General features: G+C 36.5%; 1 long non-coding RNA gene across 1 annotated transcript; it reads right to left on the bottom strand.

Annotated features, from left to right (window-relative positions):
* Positions 1-3,001: 3,001 nt before the first annotated feature.
* On the bottom strand, positions 3,002-4,454 carry LOC126725132 (uncharacterized). Its single transcript, XR_007655321.1, has 2 exons — positions 4,258-4,454; positions 3,002-3,238 (listed from the first exon to the last, which is right to left on the bottom strand). It is a non-coding gene; the product is annotated as an uncharacterized LOC126725132 (long non-coding RNA).
* Positions 4,455-15,046: the final 10,592 nt, after the last annotated feature.

Here is a 15,046-nt window from a genome sequence, read left to right as displayed (position 1 = left end):
TGTTCCAGAAAATGATTATTTTTCTCCCTTGGGAGACTTGAACTAATGGACGGGTCTATTTTTCTTTTAATAATATAAAAAAAAAAAAAAAAAAAAAAAAAAAAAAAATCTAATGGACTACTTTCATTCGCCTAATTTTTTTTTTTTTTAAAAAGACCTCTTCCCATCTGCGGACTTCGAAACTTAGTCCACTCCGTAAACTCTTTCTACGTCTTTTTGTCTAATGAGTCTAAACTCGCATTGTATAATAAAGATGTCAGTCTCCTATGTATTTATTTATTTTTAATGGGTCCTGTTAAAGAGATTTATAAATAACATTTCTCTTTTCCAAACCAATTCCTTTTAAGTCATTCTTTAGCCTTTTCCCTTAATAAAACTCAAGTCTTCTCTGTAGGTCTTTCTGCCTAAGCTCTTTATAAAATTACTGGTGCCCAATCATTGGAAAAGGGAAACCCCGTTTCTTCTCTGTGTATAAATATAATGGGTGCCAGTGCCACCTCATCGAAGAAGAAATCCTCTCTCTCTCTCTCTCTCTCTCTCTCTCTTAAATTAAGTGATCTAAAGGACTAGATAACCGCGTCTAGATATGAGTATGACCTCCAATACAGTGACATTTTGTTATGTGTCCAAAACTCCAAATGTCTAAAACAATATTAAAACCAAAGTGGCAGTGGGGAACTTTGATGATGCTGTCACCTTATTTTCTTCTTCTCGCCGTCGTCGACCACTACTTTGTCTTCTTCGTCGACCACTACTGCTTCCTTCCGTTTATTTTTTAGTTTTAATTTTTTATCGTATCTTCGTTTTCTCCGTGTCAGCCACACAAATTTGACAACATTTTTTTTATATTAATTGACGTGACAAGTCTTTTCTAGTTTTCATTTAGAGCTATTATTAACATTACATTTTTACTAACTATTAATAATTTGTCATATCAGTAAATGTTTAATTTTTTTTTGTGTCTATAAACTTTCTCATTTGACTCAATCCTTCACCTCATGCAATTGCTAAGCTTATACGTGTAGTATTTTATTCTTTTATTTGTATTTTATCGAGATTTTTTTAAAACTCCATGCATGATTTTCATTGGTTAGAATAAGTGGGTCAAAGTATATATTTAGTTAAATTGATTAGGTCTTCTAAAAAAACAAAAGTTAAATTTATTAAGAATTACGATGGTGTAAACATGTAAGGGTTTACATTTTTTAACTATTAATAATTTATGGACTTCTAATTAAATATACATGTTCATTTATATATATAAATATATATATATATATATATGTATATGTATATTAATAATTACAAAATGGTACATTGATATTAACTAATACTGAAATATTTTATTTCTATAATCAATACGAAATGGTCATTGAATCACTAATACATTATTGACTACTTTGATCAAAATGTGAAGCAACAAGGAAAATGTAGTGAATGGACCATAAAAAAAAACATGGTATTTTATTATTATTATTTGGTTTTATGTGGGTGTTGTTGGACATTAGTGCAGCCTGGAGAATTGGTAGCTAGAAATGGCTTATGAGCTTGAATTATGATATGTAGGGGTGTGTATGAATCAAGTTGGATAATGTTTTTCAAAATCCAACTTGATAAGGCAGGGATGAGAAATTTCCAACCCATCACATGTGTGGAAAATACAACCCCACCCAACCCAAGGGTTGGGTTGAGTTGGGTCAGTGAGTTATGCTTAGCCATTTCATCTCTTATAAAAATTGGACTTTCATCAACTATTCATCTTTCAATAAATTTTTACAATTCACATAAATGTCTAAATTATATTCCAAATTTCTAACTTTATCAAAACTAATTCTCAAAATACCAAAATAGTCAAACCAAACAAATTAAAATAAGGTAATGAAATAAATAAATAAATATATATAAAAGATGCTTTGAGTTGGGTCATATGGATGGAAAAAAACTATCTAAGGCCCAAAATAAAATTTCAACCCAATGCACAACTCATGAAAACAATCCAATGCATTAGGTTGGGTTGGTTTTGTTAGTTAGTGGGTTGAATGCACACCCCCTAGTGATATGATTCATTGAAATCAATGGTTACAAGCACCAATCTGGGGCTTGGTTTGATAGGGGCTTAGCATCAGGGTCGGACCTAGACTGTTGGGCTAATGGCTGGGCCACTTCCCATTTAATAAAGTTAAATGTCAAAAATTGTATCCTAAGATCGTTGAATGCAATGAGGAGAGCTTATTGTTATTATCATTTTCAGTAGTTATCTTTTAGCCGAGGGCTGATGGCTCATTCAACCACCAATCTGAGTGATTTTGGTTGGGAAAAATTGAGGTTCTGCCCCTCAAGTCTTCACCTAGAACAGAAAATTTGAGTGATCTCTGTTGATGAAACATTTGTTACATGAAAAAGATAAATGGGTCATCTGCTCTTCAAGTAGCAGAACATGGAAGTCACTAGTCCGCGCCATCTTTTATCGACTAACACCAACATTATTCTTGCATTGAACAACAATGATCTAAAGAACTTCAATGCAATTAGATGAAGTTTTTGCACATGATTTTATGTAGACAATTGGGAGACTCATTGATATTTGAATAAAGGATAAATAAAATTTCATGTAAAAACGAAGGAAAATGTTCATTGATAGTATTAATAATTAGAAACTAGGGATAGATATTACTCAAATAAACTGTTTGAGAAAGGCTTTTTCTTAATGCGCTTCTTTTCTTCATGATCATTCGATTTGTTCTTCCTTTTCTCTTCCAACATTCACTTGAAAAGTTTGCATTGCTGATTCTCTGGAATTTGTTCCCGCAACATCACAGGCACTGTGATGGGTGGCGAGGGGGGAAGGGATTTTCAGCAAGAGGAGAAGTTTTTGCAGCTGTGGTTGAAAGTTGAAACTGGTGTTGCAATTTCTTCCTCTATGTGCTCATCTTTCTTCTTTGTCCGCATAAAGAGGTAGGATATAAAGGTATGAAGTTCACAGAAACTCATAACAAGCATATTTAGAGAATAAAAAACTTACTAGTTATATAGAAAAACTACATAGAAACACAGGAAAAAACCAAGTTTGGCCACAAAACTAGATATGAATAACTCTCAAACTATATAGGATCATAACATGCAAGGAATATATTTCCTTTATCAGACTGCTCACTCTACTTCCATTTCAATGTAATGAAACCAGTTTACCACCCCTGAAGTCTTCTTGTATATTCCAATTTTTCCTTCTCAAACCTGACTGAGACACCAAACAAGATATTAAAGATGATCAACAGATGTAGATCCAATATATTAAAATAATCATATCTAATGCACAAAACTCCCACTTTTGCGAGATTTGGGAAAGGTGATTGATAGGCAGCCTTACTCTTAATTTTAAACAGGTGAGTTAGTTTAAGCAAAAATAATATGTAATTATAAGCTCCAAATGAGGCACATGAATAACTCCATCCTACTTAATGTTACAGTATGCGATACAAGATACTAGGCACATCTAAAGGAATTGATATACTAACTTTGTCTATTCAACATATTGCTCATCATAGACATGTATAAAGCCAAAGATTACTTGTAAAAGATTATAATTACAAGTAGCAGAGCTTTAGCTGGCCAGTAAATAATTTTTGCAAGAAATGCATTTTGTTTGTCTTTTTCTCCCACCTTTTGTAATGATTATGTTTATGTCTTTACTCTTTTCCCACTCCCGAATAATCCATACTGATTATGCTAATGAGAAAATGGTCATGAATCATGATTATTGTTTGTAACTTATAAAGGATAGACAAGTAAGTCTTTTACTTGACCATTGGCTGTAAGATCCATGACAAATAGCCAAAAACATCACTCTGATTAGGCAACCATAAGGCTCTAGTAATGTAGAAGAATGCCTCTAGATATTCCTGTTACTACCATTTTAACAAAACAAGAAGAAATGTCATCAACAACAAACTCCAGAATTCCCCAAATGAAGCAATATGCATCCTTTTTATGAGGAATGTTACACATTTTGGTAGAAGAGAGTTGATGCTAAGGTCTTCTCATTGAAGCCACCTAGGGTTCTATCCTTTCTCATTGAAACCCTCAATTTTCTCCATCCTAAGTTTGTTCTTTTATTACAAGATGAACTGGCACTAGCTAAAATACATTTAAGTTACAGACATTATACCCATATCAACCCCTTCCCCCCCCACCCCCCCAAAAAAAAAAAAAAAACTCATGTGGACAGGTAAAGTAGTACTTTACAGAGGAATAAGACACCTGTGATCAAGATTTTTGATCATATGGTATTCCTTCTTCTTGAGTTGACACACAGCAAACTCATCTTTAACTGCATCATGCCTAGCCTTGAATAAGCACTAACGACCATCATATAGGATCAAAGCATAAAAGATTATAATCTATCAACTTTGGAATGAATAGTGAATACACAGCCTCCATGTTTTTTTTTTTGTTTTTTTATTTTATTTTATTTTATTATATATATATATATCTATATATATATATATATATATATGTCTTATCATATAGTAACCAGACAATTTCCAAATGCCCAAGAAATCCATCCCCTCTTCTCCCCAACTTCCCCCCAGTGCACGATGTGGTGGAAGCAAAGGTTATCCCCTTCATGCTTGGGTAGAAGGTAAAGGAATTAAATTATTGGCCCTGCAATCCAAATGCTCCCTACTTCAAATGCCCTGTATATAAAACTTCAACAATGATAACAATTCAAGTAGTCAACTACAGTGCTCAAGTTTCATTTCTCTAAACCCAAAAAAGGAACAATGAAAATAATCAATTGCCGAAGAATTTGAAAGTTTTACAGTAATTTGAGAGAATTGCAAGATTTATTTCCCCTCTAATTCTCCAGGTTCATTCTGGCTTCTTCGTTTGGAACTACAATATATGTTTATTTCAGCCCTAATACTCCAGCATATTAACCGCATCACCACTCATCTGCATAAGCATTCCAAGACTCTTTAGTGCATCGGAGGAGAACAGAGCAAAAACCTCCTTTTTTTTTTTTCTTTTGGAAGGAAAAGAGTAAGAAGTAATTAGATGTTACATAACCAATTAAGATCTAAATCCATGGAGGCTAGTCAACATATTCTCACACTGTTTCTCAGCTAATAAGGAGAATCATAAATCCCACACAAGCTCAAACTTGGAACACCAAATCCCATTTAATCAGAATACCACCTCCTCCCTTCTCTCTGTGATTGTATCAAGGAATACTTAGGAAATAAGACTAAAACCATAACTCCTATCCTAACAACAGAATACCCATCAACAAAACAATATCAAGAAAAGCACTTAATAAGCTTAAAAAACAACTCTTTGAAGCTGAAATCTCAAAACCCATATCACCATTTTATAAATTTAATCACTTTGTATACGAAATAAACACAATAAATTAAGGTAAACAAAAAATTACAAAGCTGAGGAATAATAAAAGGAAAGGGACTTCCAACAGCAACATTGACAGCCAAGTGCATGGGCCTAAGAAATCTGTAACGCCGAGCTAATGACTCTTTTGGTGGTGGCTGCGGTGGAGGAGCTGAGTCTCCATTGCTGATGATGCAGAAGACGATGGTGAAGAAAACTCGTTGGGTTTCTGCTGGGGCTCATGGCAAGCAGTCAATCGAATCGATCAATAGTCAGAAACCAAACCCCGGATACTGAAAACAAAAACAAGCACGGCTCATTTTTGGTGGCTTTGGAGTTTTTTTTTTTTTTTTTTTTTTTTTTTTTTTTTTTTTTTTTTTTTTTTTTTTTTTTTTTTTTTTTTTTTTTTTTTTTTAAGCTTTGGAGTTGGAGTCCTTTTGTTTTCAGTTTCTCACAAAACATGAAAAAGATTGTTTTTTAGGAAAGCGTAAAAATCGCTCATTTGTTATGTTCACTGTTTTAAAAACCGGACCGGACCGGCCGGTCGGACAGGTTCAACTGGGAACCGGGAGCCAATCCGGTCCGGTTAAAAGCTCCAAAACCGGTCAATAACCGGAAAACCGGCCAAAAACCGGTCAAAAACCGGGATCCAACCGGAAATTTAAAAAAAAAACGGTTCTATGACCGGTTCGGTTTTTAAAACCATGGTTATGTTGGCTTCAACTTTCGAGTATTAAGTGACACGCAATTTTGTCAAAGTTATAGGTGTTTTTCGTTTTTTTTCAGTTAGCAAATTATTGTTTTATTTATTTATTATTTTCTCAACACTTTTTATGTTTTTGGCTATCTTAGCTTATCTAATTGAATTCAATCAATTTATGAAAAATAATAATGTTATCTTTTTTTAAGCAAAATTAACTTCAATGGTATCCTCTGAGAAAAACAGTAAAAATAACTTCAATGGTATACCTCATTTGGTCAGTGCAATATGTTTTACCCAAAAACTTAAGATGGGCCTAAAGTTTTACACATTTTATTTTATTTAAACTTTCGAAAAGAGATAAATAAGTAAAGCCAAACATGTTTTTCCCCTCCCTCAAATAAGAATAATCTTCATTTGCAAGCAAACTTATGATGAAGTTTTACTTTTTACAAGATCTTAAGTCTGATTTGGTATGCTGTCATTCAAATTAGTAATCATAAAATACTATTAAATTCATTTTTAATATTCTAAAATCTTTATAAAAAAAAAAAATTTCCAGTACAATTAAAACTAAAAAATTAATTAGAAAATAAAATTTTAAAGAATTTTCAATAAGCTAGGTTTTATTTTTATTAATGAAACTAGCTTATAACTCATGCATATGTATGTGATACATTTATAAACATGCACAATTAAATGTGTATTAAATTTTACTAATTAAGTTTATATATAATATATATAATTTTTCTATATTTGAGAATATAAAATAGCTACATATAATATAAACTCTAAGTTTATTTGTAAAAGAAAATTCATTTGAATTGTTATCCACAAAATTTTAAATTTTAATTTGTTAAACAATTATTTGTATAGTAATAATAATTGTAGGGGTGAAAGACCAGGGAGCCCATACCTTGTATATGTTGGGCTAAGGGCCCAGTCCGGGGAAGAACTTCTCCTCGGCCAGGCAAGGCCGAGGACAAAGGGAATGGTCTGCCATTAAGAGCGACACTCCAGACCATTCCATAGAAGAGAATAAGTATTAAGAAAGACCAGGACAAAGGAAGGCATGGAAATATCTAAGAGAAAGTTGCTACTATTGCATTAAATGCTCTGCAACTAACTGAACCATACTTTTCAGTCTTTACAACCACTCCCAAAGACTTTGGGGAAGGGCTGATGGGACAAATATCAACACTATCAATCTAAATCTACACGTGGACAGTGGAAATGAGAGGAAGACAATATAAAATAGAGGAGAAGGGAAAAAAGAAGTCCTAGAGCAATCTGGAGACCAGACTTGTAACAAAGTATTAAGAACAATATTTAAGAATCAACATCCTCGGGTAAAATTCGAGGACGTCTTTCCCTAGTGAACTTATGTTATCTTTCTTTCTTTATCATCAAAACCTATTGGTTGATCATTTAATTCACTAAGGTCCAAGTTTCCAATTCATTCTCTACAAATTTATTGTATTGGGCTCATTGGACCAAGGCTCCATACATTTTGGGCTTGGGCCCCAAATTGTGACCCTACAATAATAATAATAACAATAATAATAATAATAATTGTAAAGACCAGATTTGAGTTCCTAACCCAAAAAGGTGGATGAACTTAGGCCCAAAAAGCCCAAAACAATGAACTTGTAGAGAATGGGTTGGAAAACTGGGTTTTAATAAATCAAATAACAACTAAAGTGGATTTAGATGACAAGAGAATGAAGATAGACAAGTTTAAACTAAAGAAAATCGTTCTCGGCACAGTCCGAGGAGGTCAGTTCTTAAATATTTCTCTCAAGTTTGATTACAAATACAATTCTTGATTGCTATAGTGTTTTTCCCTTAGTTTCTCGATTCCCTTCTCTCATTGCCTCCTTCTTCTTTTATACTATCCTCCCTTTTCATCTTTACCCTCCACATGTAGGTCAGATGGTTGGTGTTGATATTTGTCCTATCAGCACCTTCTTGAAATCTTTTTGTAGTAGTTGTAAGGCTGAAAACCACTGTTCAAGTATCACTTTTACATTAATGCAGCCAAAGGTTTAACTGCAGAGCATTCAATGCGGTGGTATCAGCTCTCTTCTTATATATTTTAGGACTCTCCCCTATCTTATGTTTCTGTAATGCTTATCTGTGTCAATAGAATTTCCTAGAACGTTCCCCTGGACAGCAGACCACCCCTTTGGACCTCGGCTTTGGTTAGCCGAGGAGGCATTCATCCTCGGACCACCCTTATGGGCTCTTATGACCAAAACTAACTTTTTCATTTACTAACACGGACTCTTAGGAAGGTTTTTACTCGTCCTCGAACTATTCCTATCCTCGGATTGGGCCCCCGGCCCAATATATGTGCATTCCTGGGCCTATCACCCGTACAATAGTCCCTCAAAATTCTTCTTCCTAGCTCCTCGAGGAGAAAAGAGGATTTCAATGTCACTGTAGTTGTTCTGTGCTCATCGTATCCCACCTCTAACTGCGAATACGCCTTTTTAATTGCCCAAGGCACGCTCCTGATGCTTTGGCATTCGAGACGCGTCTTCATTAAATTTTTACAGCTCCCTATCCCCTATATTCTACAGCATGATGTGGATCCAACGGCTGAGGATTTTGCTACAGGATCTACCCAAGAGCCTCATAGGCATTCCAGGCAAACACATGAATATTCCTCCTAAGAAATGCTAACAGTTCTTCCTTCTCCCGAGGAGGCAACTGAGTTCTAACTTGAAAAAACTTTTTCAAATCGCCATCTATGGCAATTTCCTCCAACCTCTCACACTTTGCCTCTCCCGACACCGCATTCGTAGATAGGACCGAAATCCTTGATTGCTATGAGTCCACCTCAGTAGAGGCCGAGGACTCAACCGCAAGCTAATGCATGATGGCAGCCACGAGGTATTGCCTAACCATGGATTGACTCCCCACAAGCTCCTCAATCCGGTCCCCTGATGGATACTTCACCTTTAAATGCAAAGTTGAAGAAACGACCCTTAGGGCATAAAGCCAGGGTCTGGCCACAATGGCAGTGTAGGGAGAGTATGCATCCACCACAATGAAGTCCATTTCAACCATCTTTGAACCTGTCTACACGGGCAACCTAATTTGACCCCTTGGGATAACTACCTTCCCATCAAAACTCACCAAAGGTGAATAATAGGCTATCAGATCTTTAGGCTTTAAGTTCATCCCTCTATATAAGTCATGGTACATAATCTCTGCACTACTACACTGGTCTACCATCACCTTCTTCACATCACACCCTCCTATTCTGAGAGTGACCATCAAAGCATCATCATATGGCTGGATGGTTCCCATCTTTTCCTTGTCTGAAAAAGTCAATGCCGGTCGGATTCCCACTCCAGCCCTCTTCAGCTCAGAATTAGAGTCCTCAGCTAGTAGTCGAGCTATAAACATCACCCTGGAAGGATGAGAACCAGTCCTCCCAGGTGTAGCAAAGATAACATTAATTGTGCCTAATGGGGGCCTTGAAGAAGTGTTCCCCTGAGCCCCTGACCTTGATTGGTCCCCTTGCCCGTTAAGTCGATACAAAAACTATTTTAACCTTCCTTCTCTGATCAACTGCTCCAAATGGTTCCACAGAGTTCTGCAATCCTCGATGGTATGCCCCTGCTCCTGGTAGTATTGGCAATGGAGGCTTTGGTTGCACCTCAAGAGGTCTCCTCCTATTTTGTTTGGCCATTTGAAGTGTGGCTCATTCTTGATCTACTCCAAGACTTGATGCACTGGTTCTCGGAACACAATGTTAACCACCTGAGGAGCCATAGATCCAGATTATCCCGTAAAATCCCTTCGAGGTCTGTTATTGTTGTATCTATCTAACCTGAAATCCCTCCTCTCCTAAGGGATAACCTTACATTTCCCCTTGCCTTTTTGTTGGTCTCCTCAACCTGCTTGTACTCATTAATGCAATCCATAAGCCGATGAACACTCCTTACCGGCTTCTTGGTCAAGGATTTTCTCAAATCATGCTCGGTGGGCAGTCCGACCTTGAAGGTCCTTATAGCCACGTCATCAAAATCCCATCATTCTTATTAAACATCTCCTAGTACTTATCCGAGTATGTTTTCAGGGTCTCACTTTCTCGCATGGACATGGACATGGAGGGCCGAGGAACCCTACTACAAGTAATAAAATAAGACCCAAACACTTGGGTGAACTCCTTGAAGGAGTCAATAAAACATGCACCCAGACCATCAAACCACCTCATCGCCATAGGCCCCAAGCTAGATGGAAATACCTTGCACATCAAGGTCTCATTCTTAGACTGTACAATCATTCTCTGGTTGAAGTGATTTACGTGCTCCACAGGGTTTGTACGACCATTGTATATGGTGAACGTGGGCTGAGTGAACCGCCGAGGAAGTCTCCCTTCCTCAATCCTGCATGTGAAAGGTGATCTAAAGATTTGTTTAAGTATTCTGCGCATCACATCATTCCCTAGGCCTTTGGAAGATGAGCTTCTGTTTCTACGCTCATGGTGGTATTCCTCATCATACGAGAAAGACTCACTGGGAGGTGTCCTTGATCTCTGCCTATAACTACCATCCTTGATCTTCATATTTTATTTAGTTAGTTGGTTATGTTGCAGTTTCTCATTAAAACCAAAAGATATTTCAGTTAAAAAAGTATTGAAGGTAAGCCAAACCCTTGAAATATTATAAGGGCATTAATCGTTCCAATTTAATGACTTATATAAATGAAAATTTGTGTATCGATCGAGGTAGGAAATTAACAATTTCTTTATGAGTTTCAATTAGTTCAACTGATAAAATTTTTTATCATTGAATAAGAAATTTGTGATTCAAATTCTGATAACATCAAAAACCAATTAGTTTCTGCCTAGAGTTGGTGCTTCATGCTCTCTGTTCATTCTGAGAACTAGAGGTGGTCTAGTTTAATGTAGAGCTCTGGGTTTTCAGCAAACAACACAATCTGAATACTTCACAAAATTGGCTGCATGGATTTTCAATGAACACAGCAACCCAGACTTGTTTGCTATTACCATATGGTCTATTTGGAATCAGCATAACCAAGTATTCTCTCCATCTCATACCACAGGTTTCCAAGGATCGCTTAATGAATTTCTGGCTATGTAACCACCACCACAACCCCCTCTGATTACCCCTTTAGTTCGCTAGTGCCCCCTACCACTAGGTTTTGTCAAAATAAACTTCAACGGATCGGGTTTTGCCAAGGATAATAAAGCAAAAGCTGGTACTGTCATTTGGAATAGTGATGGACTTGTCCTGGCGTCTCAATCTCGCCCGATAAATCAAGCTTACAATCCCCAGGCTATCAAGGCAATAGCAGCTCTATCTGGTCTTCAACTAGCGATGGAACTTAGCTTCACTCACGCTGTCTTGGAAGGGGACCGCCTCTCACTTATGTCAGCCCTACAAAATGACTCTGATATATTGTGTCCTGATGGTCTGCTAATTGACGATGTCTAGCGTTGTTATAGTTCTTTTCATAAATTACTTTACTCTCATACAAAGAAAGAAGGTTATGAGGTTACTCATTAAATTACGAGATATGCTTTAAATATTTGACTTTGTTGTGTGGATGGAAGATGTTGCACCACTAGTTTCTATTGTTATTCATGCTAATGCAGCCAATTTATTTTAATATAAGCTACGTAGGTTGGATTCTATTATTTACACAATATATATATATATATATATATTATACAGAAAACCAAACAAAAAAAAAGTCATTTAATTATTAGGATTCAGATTCTATTACTGTAACTTCCATTAATTATTTAATCTAACTACATTCTGTTTTGCTTCTCCTTTTTTCTCTTCGTGTTCTTGCTCTTTTAAATTTTGAGTAATATTAGAGATACAAACTTTATTCAAAATATTTTACAAACTGCTAAAGTGGTGTATGATGCCTCAATTTGATTGATTGTGTGATGTGTATGGGTGTGTGATGAGTCCCACATCTGGTATTTACTAGGTTGAACTGAGCTTTATTAACAACTGCAAAAAGCCTCAATTGTGACTGGTCCTTTTGAGGTATAGCGCAGATGTGGCTAGCGCTTTTCCTTGGGTCGTTACATATGGTATCAGAGCCGGCCCGGTAATCCCGTGTGGGCTCAGAGACACTACTCCACAAAGTGGGCCCTAACGAGGATATTAGGGATTTAAGTGGGGGAGATTGTGATGTCACAATTTGATTGATTGTGTGATGTGTGTGGGTGTGTGATGAGTCCCACATCTGGTATTTACTAGGTTGAACTAGACTTTATTAACAACTGCAAGGAGCCTCAATTGTGACCAGTCCTTTTGAGGTATAGCGCAGATGTAGCTAGCACTTTTTCTTGGGTCGTTACATGGTGAGTGATTATTGGAAAATGAAAAAATAATATTAATGATGGATCTAAATGAAAATCAGTAAAAAATTGGTCACATTAATAATTTGTAAAAATATTTTGAGGTATATCGCAGATGTGGTTACCACTTTTCCTTGGGTCGTTACATGGTGAGTGATTATTAGTAAATGAAAAAGTAATATTAATGGTGGGTCTAAATGAAAATCAGTAAAAAATTGGTCACATCAATAATTTGTAAAAATATTTTAAAACAGTTTGTAATTGTAGCAATACTCATATATTTCTCCAATCTTCAAGATTCTCTAGCTTACATGAAGATTTTCTTAATTTATTATAAAGATTTACTATGTGCAAAATCTTAAATGTCTTATATAGTTTCATATCATTTAAAATTAGTTACCATAATTTACTACTCTAGCCTTTGGGATATCATTATTATCAAGGGTCATTCTACTGTACCCCCCTTTTTTTAGGGGGTACGGTACCCCCTTTAATCTTGGCTATAGATTTTACACATTTGAATCTGACCATTTATTTATTTTTAATGAAAAACTAGGGCCAAAATGGCCAAATACCACCTTTTTAAAAAATTTTTAGCAACAAAACACTGTTTTGGAACTAAATGGAGATCTACCACTTTTTCTAGTACTCGAGCTCACCAACCTCGAGTACCCCACTTTTCTATTCCACCATGGCACGATGACATGGCATCTGGGATTTAAATATTGTAGTTAGTACTCGAGCTTCACGAGCTCGAGTACTGTTCTAGTCTATTTCCATTAAACTCTAAGAACCCCTGTCTCAATCTCGTCCCTCACTTTCAGAATCTCCCTCTCTCAATCTCGCTACATCTCACTCTAACTCTCCCACACGCTCTGAATCTCCCTCTCAGTGTCACTGTCGCTCTCATTCTCAGTGTCGCTATCGCTCTCATTTTCAGTCTCCCTCTCGGTCTCGGTCTCCCTCTCAGTCTCGGTCTCACTCAATTTACATCTTCAATTTGCATCTTCGGTTTGCATCTTTAGTTTGGAATCACAAGGTATGTCTCGCTCAACTTGCATCTTCAGTTTGAGCATTGGGTATTTGTGGGTATTTGTGGGAGAGTTAGAGTGAGATGGTAGCGAAATTGAGAAAGTGAGAGTGAATTGATAAAAACCGGGTATTGATGTGTTTGTTGGATTTCTTTAATGATTGAAAAAAAATTACATCAAATTTTGAAGGCTTAAGATGAGTTTGCATGTCTATATTGATGTCTTTTATGGGGAAGAAATGGGTTTCATTTGTTGAGAAGTTTAGCACCCTTTATGAACATATGTAAAACAAATACATTGTATTATATAATTTTTAACATCAATGAAAATTGAAATTGGGTATGTTATGCTAATTCAGAAAAGGAAAAAAAAAAAGGAATAAAACGGACAAATAGATCATATGTTCATGACTCAAAAAATCAAATACTACATAATAACAAAGTTAGAGGTGCAGAAATGTTTTAAACACCACTCTATAATTTATGATAATCTAGACACATGTCTTAATCTATGATAACCTAAATGCTCTATGTAAGGTTGAATTTATTCAACCATCTAATTGGCTTTATTCCGTGTCAAATTTGCTTGTAATTCAGCATTTAGTAACCCTGTATTTAGGTGGGATTGTTGTAAGGGTAGTGAGTGAGATAGAGTGAAGTTTGCTCAAGAGTGTGCAAGAAAACAGAGTGTCGCGGCTGGGACTCGCGGGTGGACTCGCGGCTTCAACCCACCAGAAGATGCACACGTGCTAAGCATGCTGGAAGATGAACAGTCATACTAGCTGGAGCACTACAGGACAAAACAGGACAACTGGCCATACGGTTAACTCGCGACTGGATCTCGCGACTTGGTCAAGCCGCGAGGTCAAGCCGCGAGCCACCCCTGTTTTGGAAAAACCTGACGTTTCGCATTCCACTTCACTCCAGTATAAATACCCTTTTAACCCACGATTGAAAGAGAGCTTCCAGAGAGAATTTTGAGAGAGAAACCCTAAAGAAAAACCAGATTGTTTCACCCACAATCTCTACCTTAGAGTCTCATCAAATTCCCTCACTCTCTTCCTCTCCATTGTCAAATCCTTGAGAGGCATTATACCAAACCTGGTTCTCATCATTATCATCTCTGTGAGACAGACGTTTGGAGTTCTGGGAAGCAGTTAGGAAGGAGCCAATCTTCATTGGTTGATGCTACGGTGTAGTAGCGGAATCCGGAAAGCTAGAAAAGAAAAAGGTTCGGCGCAACCTCGTTGGAGCAAGAAGCTTGGAGGGCTTAGGTGCATTGCGTAGATTAGGCTTGGAGGGTCTATTGCTGTCCTTGTATCCCAACTGTATTTTCTAGTGGATTGATTACCGCTTGGAGGGCGGCGGAGAGGTTTTTCGCCGAGGTCTTCGGTTTCCTCTTCGATAACACATCCGGGTGTTATCTCTGTGTTTGCATCTTCCTTCCTCTCTATCTCTGCCTTTACATTATCTGCTGTGGTTTATTTTGTTATGGCTTAGATAGTTGTTTAACCAATTCCATATTATAGCATATGTTAAGTTTCCGCACACTAGTTGTTTAACATATTGCTTGTGTTGA

The sequence above is a fragment of the Quercus robur genome, chromosome 5, assembly GCF_932294415.1.
Source record: "Quercus robur chromosome 5, dhQueRobu3.1, whole genome shotgun sequence".
NCBI classification, from domain to species: Eukaryota; Viridiplantae; Streptophyta; class Magnoliopsida; order Fagales; family Fagaceae; genus Quercus; species Quercus robur.
The sequence above is the reverse complement of the archived record's forward strand: the minus strand, read 5'-3'. Positions and strand labels throughout refer to the sequence as shown.